Below are 20,671 nucleotides of genomic sequence, written 5' to 3'. Positions count from 1 at the left end.
GGGAGTCCCTTTTGAACCCTAAAGTATCTCCAGAGAAGGATAACGTCATGAGGATAATTGGTACCTATGATGTTGCACACTTTGAGGTTAGAAATATACTTGCCTCATACTGGGACATCCTTAAAGCGGACCCGGACGTAGGTGGTCTAGTTGGGCACCGTCCTCAGATTACTTTCCGGAGGGGCCACAATCTTAAGGACAGATTGGTGCACAGTCATCTGAAGATGCCTGGTGTTACCACTTGGCTTTCGACCAATGTCACTGGGTCCTTCCAGTGTGGTAGATGTAAAGCATGTAGCTCTGTTTGGAAAAGCAAAACATTCAAGAGTACTGTGACAGGAGTCATGTTCTCCAACAGGTCATTCATCAACTGCCTCACCAAGGGGGTAGTGTACCTGATTACGTGTCAATGTGGTATGCAGTATGTCGGCAAAACAATAAGGGAGTTCAGACGTAGGATTCGGGACCATATCTGTGACATTCAGAATCAATCTGACACTTCTGTTTCCCGACATGTATGGGACCACCACAAAGGAGACCCCTCTTCTATCAGGTTCCAAGGTATGGAACATGTTAGCATTCCTGCCAGAGGAGGCAATTGGGATAGACGTGTTCTACAGAAGGAGGCCCAGTGGATTTTCAGGATGCAAACCATCAAGCCACTGGGCCTTAACGAGTCTATATCCTACCTTCCTTTCTTGTAATATGCTTGGCCCACTTACTGTGTTCCTGACACAAATGCACTGACGTCTCCTTGACATCCCAGTGTGCCATGAGATTGTCTCCCGATCTAACTCTTGCACTGTTTCCCTAATACTGGATCTAATGATCCATCTCTTGTATGACCTTTGCCTATTGATACACTAATGTGCTGGATTGTGTGCACTGATCTGCTCACTAGATCCCTTGTTTTGCATACATGGCGCTTATTCCGGTCTTGGTATCGGCACTGTATGTTCTGGCCACCTCTAGCTCCCCCTTGTTACCATTGATGCTTTATGCATCTCTTTCATTGGCTGCGTGGTTACTATGGAGCCGCCCCCTGTAGGGGCGTGTGTTGTCACACGCCTTATTCCTTCATTGGACGGCCCGATACTACGCAACGCCCCTATGGGTGGGGCTTGGGTTGATAAAACTTCCGAGTTTCCCCGGCGCGCGTCAGACCACCATCAGATGTCTCATATGCGCCGTTACACCAAACGAACAGCTGAATATCAGCTGACAGGCTCTTTCTAAACTTTACGTTAGTAATTCAGGCAACTCGTACCCCTGAGGACGCTCCCCTACAAGGTGCAGAAACGCGTTGGGAGTGTGCCTGCTAATTAATCTGTGGCAATCAGATCTCATCAATATTTGCTAAGCATTCTGAGCTGGTTTATGTGACAATTCACCTCTGATACAATCAGGCATCCATGAATGGGTGCGTGCTGATTGTTTCCTTTTTTCACATACAATTCAGTCTGCGCTCTTGATCTGGTTGCCAACGCCTGTACCTGGATCTCTTGGCACCCTGTGCCCTACCAATTTTAATAATTTTGACAATAAACAATTATTTTAAACGTTTATACAGGCAGAATATTTACATCTTAGTAATTTAAACGTATACCTCTACACTGTTACTTCTTGGAAAATGACTATTCTAGCTGCAAACGTCTGGTTTTTAATGCAATATCTACATAGGTGTATGGAGGCCCATTTCCAGCAACCATCACTCCAGAGTTCTAATGGTACATTGTGTTTGCTAACTGTGTTAGAAGGCTAATGGATGATTAGAAAACACCTGAAAACCCTTGTGCAATTATGTTAGCACCGCTGTAAACAGTTTTGCTGTTTAGAGGAGCTATAAAACTGACCTTCCTTTGAGCTAGTTGAGAATCTGGAGCATTACATTTGTGGGTTCGATTAAACTCTCAAAATGGCTAGAAAAAGAGAGCTTTCATGTGAAACTCGACAGTCTATTCTTGTTCTTAGAAATGAAGGCTATTCCATGCGAGAAATTGCCAAGAAACTGAATATTTCCTACAACGGTGTGTACTACTCCCTTCAGAGGACAGCACACACAGGCTCTAACCAGAGTAGAAAGAGAAGTGGGAGGCCCTGCTACACAACTGAGCAACAAGAGAAGTACATTAGAGTCCCTAGTTTGAGAAATAGACGCCTCACAGGTCCTCAACTGGCAGCTTCATTAAATAGTACCCGCAAAACGCCAGTGTCAACGTCTACAGTGAAGAGGCGACTCTGGGATGCTGGCCTTCAGGGCAGAGTGGCAAAGAAAAAGCCATATCTGAGACTGGCTAATAAAAGGAAAAGATTAATATGGGCAAAAGCACACAGACATTGGACAGAGGAAGATTGGCAAAAAGTGTTATGGACAGACGAATCGAAGTTTGAGGTGTTTGGATCACACAGAAGAACATTTGTGAGACGTAGTACAACTGAAAAGATGCTGGAAGAGTGCCTGACGCCATCTGTCAAGCATGGTGGAGGTAATGTGATGGTCTGGGGTTGCTTTGGTGCTGGTAAAGTGGGAGATTTGTACAATGTAAAAGGGATTTTGAATAAGGAAGGCTATCACTCCATTTTGCAACGCCATGCCATACCCTGTGGACAGCGCTTGATTGGAGCCAATTTCATCCTACAACAGGACAATGACCCAAAGCACACCTCCAAATTATGCAAGAACTATTTAGGGAAGAAGCAGGCAGCTGGTATTCTATCTGTAATGGAGTGGCCAGCGCAGTCACCAGATCTCAACCCCATAGAGCTGTTGTGGGAGCAGCTTGACCGTATGGTACGTAAGAAGTGCCCATCAAGCCAATCCAACTTGTGGGAGGGCCTTCTGGAAGCATGGGGTGAAATTTCTCCTGATTACCTCAGCAAATTAACAGCTAGAATGCCAAAGGTCTGCAATGCTGCAATTGCTGCAAATGGAGCATTCTTTAACAAAAGCAAAGTTTGAAGGAGAAAATTATTATTCCCAATAAAAATCATTATTTCTAACCTTGTCAACGTCTTGACTATATTTTCTAGTCATTTTGCAACTCATTTGATAAATATAAGTGTGAGTTTTCATGGAAAACACAAAATTGTATGGGTGACCCCAAACTTTTGAACGGTAGTGTAAGTAGATGCCCCTGACAGTAATTAGTGGCACAAACCGTGCCCCCAACAATAATAGTGCCAAGCAAATAGTGTCCCTTCAGTATTACTGCAACAAAGTGCCGCTGGCGATAAACGGGATGCTTTATAGCATAAATCCCATCTGTGAAAACTTCCTGCCCAGCTGCCATCTCACCAACAATTGGGGGTTCCAAACCAGTGAGACCTGCCTCATAGTATAAGAAACACTGAACTAGAGAACATGTAAAAAAAAAAATGTATTTATATTTTTCTATTCATTCACAACCAAAATCTGGCTACTGAACTGGCTAAAAAACATTCTGTGTGAACTAGTGCTTATAGTAATCGAAGAAAGGACCTTCAGCACTCAAGATAATCCAATCAGGTGTATTTGATTTATTCACCAAGCATAAAAACACTTGCAACGTTTCAACCCATGAATGGGTCTTTATCAAGCATGCTTTTATGTATATTTTATGTAGGACCTCAATGTATGGTGCAGTCAGAAACTACTATAAACCCTAGTTCATCCGATGGAAAGGTCTAGCGGAACGCATCAACGGAAACCGAACGCTGATGTGAACACACCCTTAATGGAAATCAATACATTGTTTGACAAAAAAAAAGAACGATGTATATCGAGATATTTATAATTTACCAATTAGCAATTATATAGGACTTAGTGAACAAAATGTACTGACTATCTTCTTGTTTTCTGCTGTTTTTATAGCAAAACATATTCATGGACCACAGCACACAACTAATCTAATAGTAATTATATATTTTCTTACCTAAGACATACATAAACCCTGTTTGTCTTTTTATAGCTTTTAACAATGTTTTTCCCAATAAAAGTATAATCAACTAGTTTTAACCACAAATACGACTTTTATAACATGCGGTTTATTTTATTAATGGCGCATTATTAAAATTATTTTCTTCCAAATGCTTGCTCTGTTTGGTACTTGACGCTTAGATCAAAAATTAAAGCAATCTTCTGAAGTGCTTAGATGAATAAAGAAGCACATTTTATTAAGATATAATTGCAATCTTTCACTCAGAAGTGTTACATCTTTATTAAAATCAAATTAAAAAGAATAGTTATCTTAACATTTTCCACATTATCTTTTTTGTGCATCAGTCAGTTTTTAACACTCCATGTGCCCTAAGGTGTTGCAAACTAACAAAATCGTCATTTTAAAAGTGAAGATATGAGTGCCCTTCATTGAGATGAATGTGTTGTTTTATGAGGCATACATACAGTACACTTTGTATTGCTTTGTAAATATATGCAATATGTTTAATCTAGTAAACTATTCCCTTCTGACAGTGAGATTTCCTTTGTCAGTTTTAATATAGACAAAGATGAAATGGAATTATGCAGTGAACGAAATGTTAAGCAATTCAAAACTATCGTATATTTTAGAGTCTTCAAAGTAGCCACCTTTTGCCTTATATTTCACCCACCATAATACATCTTCCACACCATGTCTTAAAATGTGCACAATAGTAATGAATCTTAGAAAAACTGCATTCATTTGCATTATACTGCACTTTGGTATAGATTTTGAATAGAAAATCGGCCTTAATTCTGCATCATATGTATGTACCTTTGCTATTCTTTCAACCAACTTCATGCAGTAGCCCATCAAGAGTTTCAAAAGAGGTCTCATATATTCTGAGTCTGCTGGCTGCTTTTTCTTTACTCTCCGGGCCAATTCTTCTGAAACATCTTTATTGGGTTTAGGGCAGGTGACAATAGAGGCCAGATTATCTGATGCAACACTCTTTGTCAAATACTTCTTACATAACCTAGATGTATGTTTGGGTCATAGTCAAAAAGCCAACTACATTCACATCATGTATATTTTAGTGGAACCATTTGAAATTGTCCCACCAAACGTAAGGACAGATGTATACAACTGTATGCCTCTACAGTTACATATCTCTGCCACTGACTGGAAATAAAACTAAAAGTATATTGTGCAAAATAATTTTTTTGTATACAATAGTTAAAAAAAAAACAACAATTGACTACACTTTTCAATATAGTTGGGGGTTTGGAATTTATTCTAACCATAAATATACTAAAATTACACCCTATTGGCATACATTTGCCCATTAAAGGCTATGGGCACATTGGTGTATATGTCTGGAGATTTTCCCTGCATATACAGTAAAAAGACAGTTTGAACTGAGTCTCAGCAGAAACGCAGATTATATGGTATCTTGCTACAGAATTCCATGAAAGGTTTTCTGGTTAATCATATAATACTGTGTTGCTTATTAAGGGTGGTTAAGAATTCTAAATAAATCATCAAAAATGTCACATGCAAAGCAGCCATTCTCACAACAATGGTATGCAGAACTCTTAGTACATAGAATATTGAAATTAATGGGTTAAAAACAATTTGTAGTGAAGTTCCAATATGTAAAGATGGTGAACTAAGTGCCCCTTTCCCTGGGTACAGCTTATAGACTGTAAATGTATCCATTATGTAGATAAGGTACCTGGCCCTGTAAGAGAATGTCCGGATGCCAGTTGATGATATCTTGTAGATATGTTGTCTAGTTTTACAGGTTCATGGAGGAGGCAAGCTGCAATACTCTTTTTTTTGTTTCTGTTTGATTAAAGATGGATAACTTATCGCTTACGTCATTGAAAGTCAAATAAAAAGTCAAGTTAAAGTATCTTGGCACTGCTTATTTAATGCGTTAAAAGTCAAGTTAAAGATCACAACATCTGTAGTCAGTACAGAGCAAAATACTCAGCAAAATATTGAACAACGGTGTCCTGTAGTAACTTTGTTCTACAAGGGTGGGATCAGAGTTATTAAATGGCAAGGGCCTGAAAGAAGAGAATGGGGAGGTGTAGAACGGCACCTAGAGGGCGCGAAAATAAGAAGAGTTACTTATGATAAGGCGGGAGGATGAGGAAAATTTAGAGAGCTGTGTGAAATAACAAAGACAAAGCAACAAAATATTGTGTGAAAAGATTTTTTCTGTTTGACTGTTTAGTAAGAGACAGTACCAATTTTAAGTGTTGTTACACTTGTTGTTCCTCATAAAGAGAAAATAACCATATGCTTGTGTGCCACTGTGATAACAGTTGTGTGTTCAGTAAAGATACTTGTTTAACTTTCATGTGGTCTACAATTGTGTTTCTTTTAGAGAAGAACCACTTGAGAAACTCCACATTAAATGTGTTTTCTAGAATGGTTTGCCACATGGTGTCTTCAGGTATTTAGCCCGTAAGTCGTTTATTTTCTTCATTATTTCAATAGACTATAAACTCTTCACTTAAATCCAACTTAATCTTAAAAAAACATATAAGAAACATAATTCAACTTAGTCTCTCTATTATTTAGTTATGTAATTTCTCAAGAGTCAGTTATTCAAGTATCAGCAATATAGTATGTCCAATAAGAAAACCTTAGTCCAAAGAGCAATAAGAGAAATATTTTAATTTTAACTTATACATTTTCTATACCAAGTTTTCATAAATTCATCTCAGTGACCCGTTAGCACAACTTAGGTTATTGACTAATAATTCAGGTTATTGTATATTTCTTTCACGGTTATTTTAGTATCCATCTATAGACTAAAAAAAAAGGAATATTGCAACATAATCACATCATTTTAACAAACATATAACAAAGAAAATTATTTGCATAAAGCAAGCAGGATGTATATCTCTTTTCTGAAGCTATAAAGCTGGTTAAACCCAACATAAATCATAGGGTACTTTTTAATATACGTTAAATTTGTTTCCAAAATGTGACCGATCTTGTCATTCTCTTGAAGCCCAATCAACGTAACTCTGAGTCAGATAAATGGGGAATAAAGACAAAGAACAGAATATTTTCCCCATAAGAGTAAATTCAATTTTATCACTGCAACTAACAAGAAACAACTGTCTCAAGTTGTCCTACTGTATGAAAATACTGTAGTATCAGGAGGCCCAGCACTAAACAAAAACACTTGCATCCACATATGGTAATATACACCACATATATGGAAATTCCTGCCTCAATGAGCTTCTGGTCTGAAAGGATTTAGGAGGAAAACAGTAGAAGGGGGTAGCATAAGCTTTATACAGGATCGGTTATGATGGTATTGCAGTAGAGGTTACAACAAATTATATGCTTATATTAAGGGAGAGAGAGAGTAGGGGAGTTCTTCAGGATTTAACCATAGATGTCCTTTCCTAAACATAGGGCATAAATGTTTAATCAGTTTAACAGGTACAACCTCCAGGATCCCTGCTGATGAGCACAATGAAGGTGCCGCTTCCTACAGTTGTGCAGACATTTAGTGCAATGATGTATGGAACTTTGAAGATCAACGATATGAAGAACTGTCTATCCAAGTGTAAGAATATTGAATTGAGTTTGCTGGCTGATCATTTACCAGTGGAGGAACTGACAGAGAAGATTTGAGGAAGGGATATGATGAGGAAGGGTATATACAGTACAAAACTGATGCATTTTGAATTCTAGTGCTCTAATTTATAGCTCACTGACCTTACTCTTCACCTGCAGTTGCCATCCTTGCACAAAATACCGATCTGGCAGGTGAATAATTATTTTTAACATTTGCTCAACATTTAATAGACGGCTTGATTACTGAAGTAGGGTTCAGTTCAGAAGGTTTAACCAGGACCATGAACATCAACAATAAAATGTAATAAAATGTATACACTATAATGTTATTGTAATGACAGGGATAGGGAAACAGACAAGTGAGCTCTAATCTACCCGCCACTCAGTCCCTGCCTACTTGCAACGACCCGCCCTAGGCGACGGGGTACAACTGGGCGACGGTCCCTACACTCAATAAGTGCACGACAGACAACAGACAAGGAAACACAGAACAAAGGGAAACGGGGCAGTTGCCCACGGCAACACCGTGAGCAACAAGAGTAGTAAACGAGCCGAGTCAAACCAGGAGAGTACGAGGTGCCAAACGTAGAGCAGGAGAGTAGTGAACAAGCCGAGTCAAACCAGGAGTGTACGAGGTACCAGACGCAGAGCAGAAGAGTAGTCAGTAAGCCAGGGTCAATACGAAGCAGGGACAAGTAGTTCAAGAAGCTGCAGCAGGGCCAGGAAACCAACAGAGAAGAATCACAAGCAAGGAGGAACAGGAAAGGCAGGTATAAATAGACAGAGGGTGGGAGCTAGCTCCGTCTGGCCAGGCTGTGATAGGCTCTCCCACTCCTAAGCCTGCCATCCTGAGTGGTGGAAGATGGAGTCAGTCTCACAGACATAGAAGCAGGTGCAGACTGATTACCTATGGGCGTGGATACAGAAGCTGTGCCTGGCAGATCCTTAACAGTTATGTTCATCATGGCTTTCAAACCTGTAACTCTGAAGGTCCAGTGGCAGAACCAGTTCCCTAGAACCAGTGTGCTCTATTTATTTCTGTGCTTTGTGTTGATCCGGCAGAATCTGTGTCATTTGCTAGGATTGCTTTCACCTGTCCCTAATTCACTTGCATATACAGTACAAGTCCTGCCTTTACATAAGAGATTGCTGCAGTTCACAGTTGCATGCAACTCATTGCACTCCTCTGGAAATAAATTTTGCAAGAAAAAGTTTGTGTGTGTTGCTATGGCCAAAAGCTTGTGTTTCTTGGCATTCTTGCCCAAAAGAAACCTGTCTTGTTCCGAATTCTGTTGTGCTTTTGACAAAGCTTAGTCATACTCCTGGCATCATGAGTTTTTTCTTTGTATTTTCTGGACCCTGAGATTACTTCTTTAGTTACTGGGATGTGTTATCTTTTCCCTGTGGTTTCAATGTCTTGTTCTTGTGTTGTAACAATATGCATACATTTGACCTTGCTTCTTCTCCTTCAACTCAGATGATTGACCATTTTCTGAAAATTATGACCGTATATTCTTCCAGGAGTACATCTTTAAATTAACACTAACCTAGAAATTCATGATAACAGTAAACAGATGAAAAAAATCTTGTCCCCAGTGTTTGCCAGTTTGCAGGGTTTTCTGCATGTTCCTGAAACAAAGTATTGTAGAAATCCTGCAAAGAAAAAAGGGGTAAATTTTCATGCTGATCTGTTCCATCTTCGGCTGGTAAATGGAAAAAGGGGACTTAGCAAGTGGATGGAGTATCTATGTGTTCTACTGCAGACAGGGCAGAGGGGGGCTCCTGCTGCAGACTGTTATTTTGCAGCCAGACACAGGCTTGTGAGGAGAAGGGGGGAAATGGCCGATCTGGAACACATATAAAATAGTTTTTTAAACATTTCTTAGTAGTGATTGAAATATGAGACAAAATAGGATTAAAGGAAAGGAAGAGATTAAGGGAGGAATTGCTGGGATACTTATTTATGTTATAAGCATTTTCTATGTTCCTTTAAAACTGGGCATGTTCCACCTTGCAGTCACAAGAAGTTTCACTGGTATAATCTCTACTGGAATCTGCAGCTCCATTTATGTTGATTTGCACTTTACCTTAGAACAAAATACCCATATATGCAATGTTATTCATGTTGTATAGATAAGATAACTGAGGAAGTCTATACTAAAAGTAGCCTAAAACTCAATGCAAGTAACTAGTAAACACTCATTGCATCTAAGTGTGATATGCCTCAGCTGTAAATACTTTTCAATCTTTTCAATAAGTGGATAGTTCACACCTTCTACATAGTCATAGTGATTAGAGATGAGCGAACCTTTCAAAAGTTCGGTTCGGCTAGTTCGCCGAATTTCACAAAAAAGTTTGATTCGGACCGAACTAGTTCGGACCGAACCTGTCACTTCCGTGCGCCGAGCATGCTACTGTCCAGGGTGCTGATAGAGTTAATGGGCTGCACTAACTCTTTCAGCAACCTTGACAGTACATGCTCGGCGCGCGGAAAATAAAATTTTAATGTAATAAAAAAATAAAAATAATATGTTCGTACTTACTTTCCTCCTGTCCGGCCTCCAGCGATGACGTTTCATCCCTTTCGCCGCTGCAGCCAATCACAGGCTGTAGTGGCAGTCACGCACGTCAGGATGACGCTTCATCCCACGTGACCGCCTCTGCAGCCAATCACAGGCTGCAGCGGCGACATGGATGAAACGTCATCGCTGGAGGCCGGACAGGAGGAAAGTAAGTATGAATGTATTATTTTTTTTTTTGGCATGTATGTATGTTGTCATGTATGTATGTATGTATATATGTGCATGTATGTTTGCATGTATGTTGGCATGTATGTATATATGTGCATGTGTGTATGTATATTTGCATGTATATATTTGCATGTATGTATGGTTGCATGTATGTATGTTTGCATGAATGTATGTTTGCATGTATGTATGTTCGCATGAATGTATGAAAAACTGAGAGAAAAAGAAGTCATATCGCCACAAATAGAGTATAAAAATAGCAAGATTTTATTAGGACATACAATACAAAAATATTATTACAGATAAAATTCAAGGATGGATCCGAATAAAAGAAGGGAAAAGCAGTGCGGTAGCTTCAAAGATATTGAAGGTTGGGATATAAGGCCCACTGTGGATACACAGAATCTGATACAGAAACACTTCCTAGTGTGAATCACACATGACAGCGTCTAGCTCATGTATTGTCTGCACATATAATAAACTGGTAATGACGAGCAGCGGAATTTAGGAATTAATCATAACACCAAGTCAGTACAAGTAGCCCTAATGCTTGTGACATTACTAGAGGATAGTATTTAGGAGTCTATATTTGATTTACACTTGGCAGAGGTAGGTGAAAAAGATCTGAACCAAGGTGCCAGAGTAAGAGTAGAACTGTCAGAGACGCAGTCCAGTGTATCTGGTCCGTGTGAAATCACATTAAGTCAAGTGTGGAAAGTATACTAGTGGGCTTACCCATAAAGATGAATGTAGTGAGGTCCCGCACTGCAGCCTGAAAGGTGTTGCGCCCCGACGCGCGTTTCGCCGATATGGCTTCCTCAGGGGGTAGTGTATTGTGAGGTACGATGTCGAGCTTTATATGTGGTTCCATTAATCAAAGAGTATGTAGTTCCGGTGTCGGTCCTCGCGTTCTGGTCTATGGCGCATGCGCGGGAACCTGGCCTGAGCCGCGAGATCCCCGTCCCCTGTTCGTCACGCTCCCACTGCGCCTGCGTGCCCCCAGGGACGCGTGTCCATGGGAACAGAGCAGGCGCAGTGCGGACGTATAGACGACAGAGGAACGGGGCGAGGCTCCAAGGTTCAACTACGGCATTCGCAAACCCCAGGACGTATGGAAATATTGAGGTACGTGTGTGAACATGTGTTATTATAAGAGAATGTGAGTATGATCAGCAATAAAAAGAGGAATGAAAATGTGTTGATGTTTATACCATAGGCATCAGATGAAAAGGTGAATAAGAAGGATACAAAGAATGGAGCATGTGAGACATAAGATAGCATTTGTGATGTAATGTGACCAATATAGTCGAAATAGATCATTGCAACTGGTGGTAGATAAAAGTGCAAATATATATCAGACAATAGGGTATAATAATGCAAAAAATTATTAAATATTAATAAGATAGTAAATTAATAGGAAAAACAAAAAAAGGGGGGGGGGAAAGGGGGGGAGGGGGTTTGGAGGGGAAAACTGATACCAGGGAAAACTAATATAATGCATGTGAAAAAAGAAGATCATGAATAACATGAAAGTACGACGCATATAATATATATATATTATTGCGAGCAGTGAACAAAAACAACAAAAAACAAACAACAAACAGTATAATGGATTATTATGACATAATGGATTGTTAAGTGTCAGAGGGTGACAATCAAGTGAAATTACAAAATGAATCTAAACCACATACATCATTGAAAAGGTATATGGTGTACTGTTAAATCAGTGAACAGAAGATGAATAAATGAACAGTTCAAATGGATAAGTTCATTGTCCGGAGGGGTTGATTGATGTATCATAGATATAATTCCATGATGTTTCAGAGGAACAGCACTTCAGGAATCGCTCGATCTAGACACAATACTGCAGAAAACAACGTACTAAGATATGGTGGAATAAAGCCTTCCTGGAAAGATACTTAATTAAAGGACTTATTCCAAGAGGCTTGAGGATTCAAGTCTTTCCCACCCTTCAGAATGAGGAAGAAACCTTCAGAGACAAATGGGAACATCTGTCCACCACTTGCTCACGGGGATATATGGATCTTTTGATCCAGTCCAATAATACATCACTAAAATCAATAGAGAAAGAAATAGATGACATAAATACGACCCTGAAAAAAGATCTCTCCACTGAGGCCCTAGAAAAACTGAATAGCGACCTGGAATTAGATTTCAAGAAATGGGAAAATGAAATTTGTTCTATCAAAACAAAAAAATTCCAGAGGGATAATAACGACTATTCACAGGGCAGGGTCTATAAATGGAGAAATGGTAGAACACGCTCTGGACCTCGATCCAGATCGGGGTCCCTGTCTTCGCAAATCTCTAATGATGATAGTATAGAAACAAGGTGGAATGGGGACATAACATCCGGACAAAATCCAAATTTCCCCCGGAGAAATAGGGAGAGACAAGCAGCCAAACGGAAATCACCATCTCCATACTCGGGAGTCAAAAAAGCGAGAAACCTAGAGGTAATTAACCTGTCAACACATACTCTTTCTGACACACAATGTGAGATTTTAAATATGGGACTCACATTCTCTCCAAATAATAAGTTTGACTTTTTTACAGCGGTAAAGGACTTGTTCCTTTTTTCACGGAAATTGGTACTGCGGAAACTGCATGGGAGGGGTGCCAGCAATATGGGTCTTGACAGCCCTCTGGAAAGAGAAACGTTATTAGCTTTGGAAGAACTTTTACAGGAACAAATCCCCTTAGAGCAAGGTGGGTTCCCTAATTCTATTGTACCCCGGTCTAAAAGGTTTCCCCCCTTGTCCCTATGCCCACAAGTGGAGATCTTCAAAAAACTTGTGATGGAAGACTTTAAAAAGATCTCCACTAACAATAAATACGATAACCTAACAGCGGCACAGCGCGCTGCACTGAAATCTCTCCAATCGCTTGAAGACGTGGTCTTCAAGGCGGCGGACAAGGGGGGTAACATAGTAGTCTGGCCAACCAAACAATATGAGAAAGAAGCATTCCGCCAACTACGGAACAAAGATACTTACTGTAAATTGAGCCATAACCCTATAAGCACCTTCTCTTCGGATTTGATGAAAATCCTGAATAGTGCCTTTGAGAAGGGAATCATCCCTAAAAAAACATTGGATGGCCTAACTGTGGATTTCCCTAAGATCCCAACCTTTTACCTCCTTCCCAAAATCCATAAGGACATTAGGGACCCTCCAGGTCGCCCCATAGTGTCAGGGATTGGCAGTCTATGTGAACCAGTATGCAAATTCATCGACTTCTACTTGAAACCCCTAGTGGAGTGTCTACCATCACACGTAAAAGATACCACGGAGGTACTTAAAAGAATTGATGGAATATATTTGGAGGAGGATATGCTACTGGTCACAGCAGACGTGGAATCCCTGTACACGTGCATTAGACACCACGATGGCATTGAGGCGGTCCGCTTCTTCCTTGGCATGAGCAACCGGGACAGCCATTTATGCGATCTGATAGTGGTTTTATTGGAGTTCATCCTCACGCATAATCTATTTGTCTTCAAAGATTCCTTTTATGTTCAAAAACAAGGCACGGCCATGGGGGCGGCGTGCGCGCCGTCATATGCCAACCTGTTTCTGGGCCTCTGGGAGAGGCGGGTTGTGCATGGTGACGGCGCCTACGCCGACAACCATGTGCTGTGCTGGTTACGTTACATTGATGACGTCTTCATTATCTGGCAGGGAACTGAAGTACAACTTGTGAATTTCATGCAGATTTTGAATACTAATAATTGGAATATTAAATTGACATTTGACCATGACAAACAAAAGGTGAACTTTCTGGACATAACCATCACATCAGATCCAGAGGGAAGATTACAGACCGACGTCTACAGAAAAGAGACGTCGGTCAACTCCCTTTTACATGCCACATCAGCACACACCTATTCTACAGTCAAAGCTGTCCCGGTTGGTCAGTTTTTGAGGATGAGGCGGATCTGCTCCTCGGACTCCAGTTTTGAAAATCAGGCTCAAGATCTAAGGGAACGGTTTAAAGAAAGGGGGTACAGCCATCGCTGTATTAAACAGGGCTACAATCGGGCTAGGAGGGTGGCACGGAAAGAATTACTCTACCCACCACCCCCAGAACAGAAAGAAAAAATACCTGATGTGATCAGATTCATCTCGACTCACAATAATCAGTGGCAACTAATGAGAGAAATCCTGGAAAGACACTGGCCCATCTTACAGCTGGAAACAACACTGACTACAGCTCTACCCCCATATCCCCAAATGACTGCAAGAAGAAGCAGGAACTTGAGGGACATCCTTATACAGAGCCATTATGTCCCTAAACGACAGAATCCTTTCTCGGCTAGAGGCCCCGCCCAGGGCTGCTTTCCCTGTGGTGATTGCATAGCATGCCCAAATATCCTGCCGACCACACACTTCGATTCCGTAAAAACGGACAGACGTTTTAAAATCTTGCAGTATATCTCGTGTAGTACCACTCACGTGATATACTATGCTACATGCGACTGCCCTATGGTCTATGTGGGCCTAACCTCCAGACAACTAAAGTTAACTGTGAGGGAACATGTACGGGACATATCCGCAGCAAGAGATGTAGTGGACCTGACGACCCTAAAAACCATCCCAAAACACTTTAAATTAAAACATGGATGTGACCCTAGAACCTTTCGAGTTAGGGGCATCGACCGTATTCACTGTGGTGTTAGAGGTGGGGACATCAAAAAAATACTAGCACAAAAAGAGTGCAGGTGGATCATTACACTGGGCACCATGACCCCACATGGGCTCAATGAAAATTTAAGTTTCTCGGCTTTTCTGTAAGATTCATGTTACCTGGTTGGTACGCAATATGACTTTGCCTACAAATCCCTCTTATACTAACTTTTCCTTTTCAGTTTTTATGTGTTTTTAATAGTTATTAATGCCTGTTCTTTTTCTGCAGTATTGTGTCTAGATCGAGCGATTCCTGAAGTGCTGTTCCTCTGAAACATCATGGAATTATATCTATGATACATCAATCAACCCCTCCGGACAATGAACTTATCCATTTGAACTGTTCATTTATTCATCTTCTGTTCACTGATTTAACAGTACACCATATACCTTTTCAATTATGTATGTGGTTTAGATTCATTTTGTAATTTCACTTGATTGTCACCCTCTGACACTTAACAATCCATTATGTCATAATAATCCATTATACTGTTTGTTGTTTGTTTTTTGTTGTTTTTGTTCACTGCTCGCAATAATATATATATATTATATGCGTCGTACTTTCATGTTATTCATGATCTTCTTTTTTCACATGCATTATATTAGTTTTCCCTGGTATCAGTTTTCCCCTCCAAACCCCCTCCCCCCCCCTTTTCCCCCCCCCCTTTTTTTGTTTTTCCTATTAATTTACTATCTTATTAATATTTAATAATTTTTTGCATTATTATACCCTATTGTCTGATATATATTTGCACTTTTATCTACCACCAGTTGCAATGATCTATTTCGACTATATTGGTCACATTACATCACAAATGCTATCTTATGTCTCACATGCTCCATTCTTTGTATCCTTCTTATTCACCTTTTCATCTGATGCCTATGGTATAAACATCAACACATTTTCATTCCTCTTTTTATTGCTGATCATACTCACATTCTCTTATAATAACACATGTTCACACACGTACCTCAATATTTCCATACGTCCTGGGGTTTGCGAATGCCGTAGTTGAACCTTGGAGCCTCGCCCCGTTCCTCTGTCGTCTATACGTCCGCACTGCGCCTGCTCTGTTCCCATGGACACGCGTCCCTGGGGGCACGCAGGCGCAGTGGGAGCGTGACGAACAGGGGACGGGGATCTCGCGGCTCAGGCCAGGTTCCCGCGCATGCGCCATAGACCAGAACGCGAGGACCGACACCGGAACTACATACTCTTTGATTAATGGAACCACATATAAAGCTCGACATCGTACCTCACAATACACTACCCCCTGAGGAAGCCATATCGGCGAAACGCGCGTCGGGGCGCAACACCTTTCAGGCTGCAGTGCGGGACCTCACTACATTCATCTTTATGGGTAAGCCCACTAGTATACTTTCCACACTTGACTTAATGTGATTTCACACGGACCAGATACACTGGACTGCGTCTCTGACAGTTCTACTCTTACTCTGGCACCTTGGTTCAGATCTTTTTCACCTACCTCTGCCAAGTGTAAATCAAATATAGACTCCTAAATACTATCCTCTAGTAATGTCACAAGCATTAGGGCTACTTGTACTGACTTGGTGTTATGATTAATTCCTAAATTCCGCTGCTCGTCATTACCAGTTTATTATATGTGCAGACAATACATGAGCTAGACGCTGTCACGTGTGATTCACACTAGGAAGTGTTTCTGTATCAGATTCTGTGTATCCACAGTGGGCCTTATATCCCAACCTTCAATATCTTTGAAGCTACCGCACTGCTTTTCCCTTCTTTTATTCAGATCCATCCTTGAATTTTATCTGTAATAATATTTTTGTATTGTATGTCCTAATAAAATCTTGCTATTTTTATACTCTATTTGTGGCGATATGACTTCTTTTTCTCTCAGTTTTTTATGATTATATGAAGTTTTGCTGTGTTACTTACATTTAGCGGGGCGCATTGGATACTTGCTTGTGGCGCCTAACTCTTTACCTAACCTGGTAAGTCCTTATATTGAAAATGAATGTATGTTTGCATGTATGTATGTTGTCATGTATGTATGTATGTATGTTGTCATGTATGTATGTATATATGTGCATGTATGTTTGCATGTATGTTGGCTTGTATGTATATATGTTCATGTTTGTATGTATATTTGCATGTATATATTTGCATGTATGTATGTATGTATGTATGTTTGCATGTGTGTATGTTTGCATGTATGTATGTTGCATGTATGTATGTTGTCATGTATGTATGTATGTTGGCATGTATGTATATATGTGAATGTATGTTTGCATGTATGTTGGCATGTCTGTATATATGTGCATGTGTGTATGTATATTTGCATGTATATATTTGCATGTATGTATGTTTGCATGTATGTATGCATGTTTGCATGAATCTATGTTTGTATGTATGTTTGCATGTATGTATGTTTGCATGAATGTATGTTTGCATGTATGTATGTTGTCATGTATGTATGTATGTTGTCATGTATGTATGTATGTATGTATGTATGTTGCCATGTATGTATGTATATATGTGCATGTATGTTTGCATGTATGTTGGCATGTATGTATATATGTTCATGTTTGTATGTATATTTGCATGTATATATTTGCATGTATGTATGTATGTTTGCATGTGTGTATGTTTGCATGTATGTATGTTTGCATGTATGTATGTTGTCATGTATGTATGTATGTTGGCATGCGTGTATTTATTTGCATGTGTGTATGTATATTTGCATGTATATATTTGCATGTATGTATGTATGTTTGCATGAATGTATGTATGTATGTATGTATGTTTGCATCTATGTATGTTTGCATGTACGTATGTATGTTTGCATATATGTTGTCATGTATGTATATATGTGCATGTATGTTTGCATGTATGTTGGCATGTATGTATATATGTGCATGTTTGTATGTATATTTGCATGTATATATTTGCATGTATGTATGTATGTTTGCATTTATGTATGTTTGCATGAATGTTTGTTTGCATGTATGTATGTATGTTGTCATGTATGTATGTTGTCATGTATGTCTGTATATATGTGCATGTATGTTTGCATTTATGTTGGAATGTATGTATATATGTGCATGTTTGTATGTATATTTGCATGTATATATTTGCATGTATGTATGTATGTATGTATGTTTGCATGTATGTATGTATGTATGTATGTTGTCATGTATGTATGTTTGCATGTTTTTATTTTTGCATGTATGTTTGCATGTATGTTTATATATATGTGCATGTATGTAATTATGTTTGCATGTATTTATGTTTGCATGTATATTTGTGCATGCTTGTATATATGTATGTATGTATGTATGTATATTTGCATGTTTGCTTGTATGTATGTTTTCATGTGTGTGTGTATGCATGTATGTATGATAGTTTATATGTGTGTATGTTTGCATGTATATATGTGCATGCTTGTATGTTTGTATATATGTATGTATGTTTGCATGTATGTTTCTTTGTATATATGTCTGTATGGCCATGTATGATACTGTCTGCTGCCGTCCTGTATCTAAGTCAACTTCGCGGCAGGCTTCTATACATGGTATAACAGTCAGTATCACACATTAAACTGAATCTAAGCCTACGACATGTTTTATTTCATTTTTTTATTTTTTTTACAGGTTTGGTGTTTGGACTACGTCGGTTTCGAGGACTACTTCGATGACGTTTTTTTTTCTACAATAAAATGGTTAATGAGGGTTGTGTTGGGGGTGCTTTATTTCAATAAAATATTTTATCTATATCTTTGTCTTTTTCTTTTCAAATTTTATAAATACCACTTTAGTAATGGCCGCTGTCTGAGTGACAACATCCATTACTAAGGCGAGGCTTAGTGTTAGCCGGTGCAGAGGCTAACACTAACCACCATTATTACCCCGGTACCCACCACCACCACCAGGGGTGCCGGGAAGAGCCAGGTACGATCCAATACCCGACCATCTGTTGTGATGGTCGGTCTCTGGGGCGGCCGCAGGCTGGTATTATGAGGCTGGGAAGGGCCAAAAACAGTGGACCTTCCCACCCTTGTAATGCTAGGCTGCTGCTGCTGTGTTGTATCTGGCTGGTTATAAAAGTGGGGGGGACCCCACGTCATTTTTTTTAATTATTTATTTTTTTTAAAAAATTTTTTAAGAAGACATGGGGTTCCACCCAATTTATCATAACCAGCCACATACAACACAGTGTTATTAGCCTGGGAATGGACAAAACTAGTGGCCCTTCCCACCCATGTAATGCCAGACTGCTGCGGCCTTGTATATGGCTGGTTATTAAAAATGTGGGGGACCCAACGTCTATTGTTAAATTTGTTAAATTCAAAAAAAACAAACGACGTGGGGTCCCCCCCATTTTTATAACCAGCCCGATACAACACAGCAGCAGCAGCAGCCTAGCATTACAAGGGTGGGAAGGTCCACTGTTTTTGGCCAGCCTCATAATACCAGCCTACGGCCGCCCCAGTACCCGACCATCACAACAGATGGTCGGGTACTGGATCGTACCAAGCTCTTCCCAGCACCCCTGGTGGTGGTGGGTACCGGGATAATAATGGGTGGTTAGTGCTAGCCTCTGCACCGGCTAACACTAAGTACCGCCTTAATAATGGACGCTGTCAATCAGCCAACTGCCATTATCTAGGCACTAATAAAGTTAAAAAAAAAACACAAAGACAATTCTTTTTTATTGAAATAAGAAATCCCCAACAAAACCCTCATTAACCATTTTATTAAAATTTGAAAAAACGTAGATCTACGCAGTAGTCCAACGAATCGAAGATGTAGTCCAATCGGTACATCAAAATCTGCAACAACATAAAAAAACAGTTATCAATTTGAACAATACCAATACTTCTACTCACCTACACACATATATACACGCACACACAAACAAACAACCATACACAAACACACACATATACACAAACACACATATACACAAATACACACATATAAACAAACACACCCATATATACACAAACACACACACATAAACACAAACACACACATATACAAAAACACGCACACACAAACATCTACACACAAACTTATACACAAATACACCCATATATACACACACATATACACAAACACACCCATATATACACAAACACACTCATAAACACACACATACACAAACACACACACATACACAAACACACACATATACAAAAACACGCACACACAAACATCTACACACAAACATATACACATACACCCATATATACACACACACATACACAAACACATATACACAAACACACCCATATATACACAAACACACATAAACACACATATACACAAACACACATATAAAAACAAAAACAGACAAAGACACATACCCAAACACACACACTGATTCTTTTAAATGCTGCTGGGGAACTCGCTCGATCCACTATATAAGGCTGCGCTATAGTGCAGCATTTAAAAGAAACAGGATCCTGACCTGTCCATAGAGTTTAAGGCAGCACAGAGTATTTCAGGAGATGAGCGTGCAGATTCAGTGCTGCTGTGAACTCTGCTCTTACCATTACGTAGCTCTCAGTCTGTTACCTCTCCTGCACTCCTGTCCTCAAGAACACCTTCACATGATTGGCAAGTCACCACGTAATGGTAAGAGCAGAGTTCACAGCAGCACAGAGTATTTCAGGAGATGAGCGTGCGGATCTTGTGCGGGGTGGTGACTTGCCAATCATGTGAAGGTGTT

The sequence above is a fragment of the Rhinoderma darwinii genome, chromosome 4 (assembly GCF_050947455.1).
Source record: "Rhinoderma darwinii isolate aRhiDar2 chromosome 4, aRhiDar2.hap1, whole genome shotgun sequence".
NCBI lineage: Eukaryota > Metazoa > Chordata > Amphibia > Anura > Rhinodermatidae > Rhinoderma > Rhinoderma darwinii.
This window is presented reverse-complemented; position numbering follows the sequence as displayed.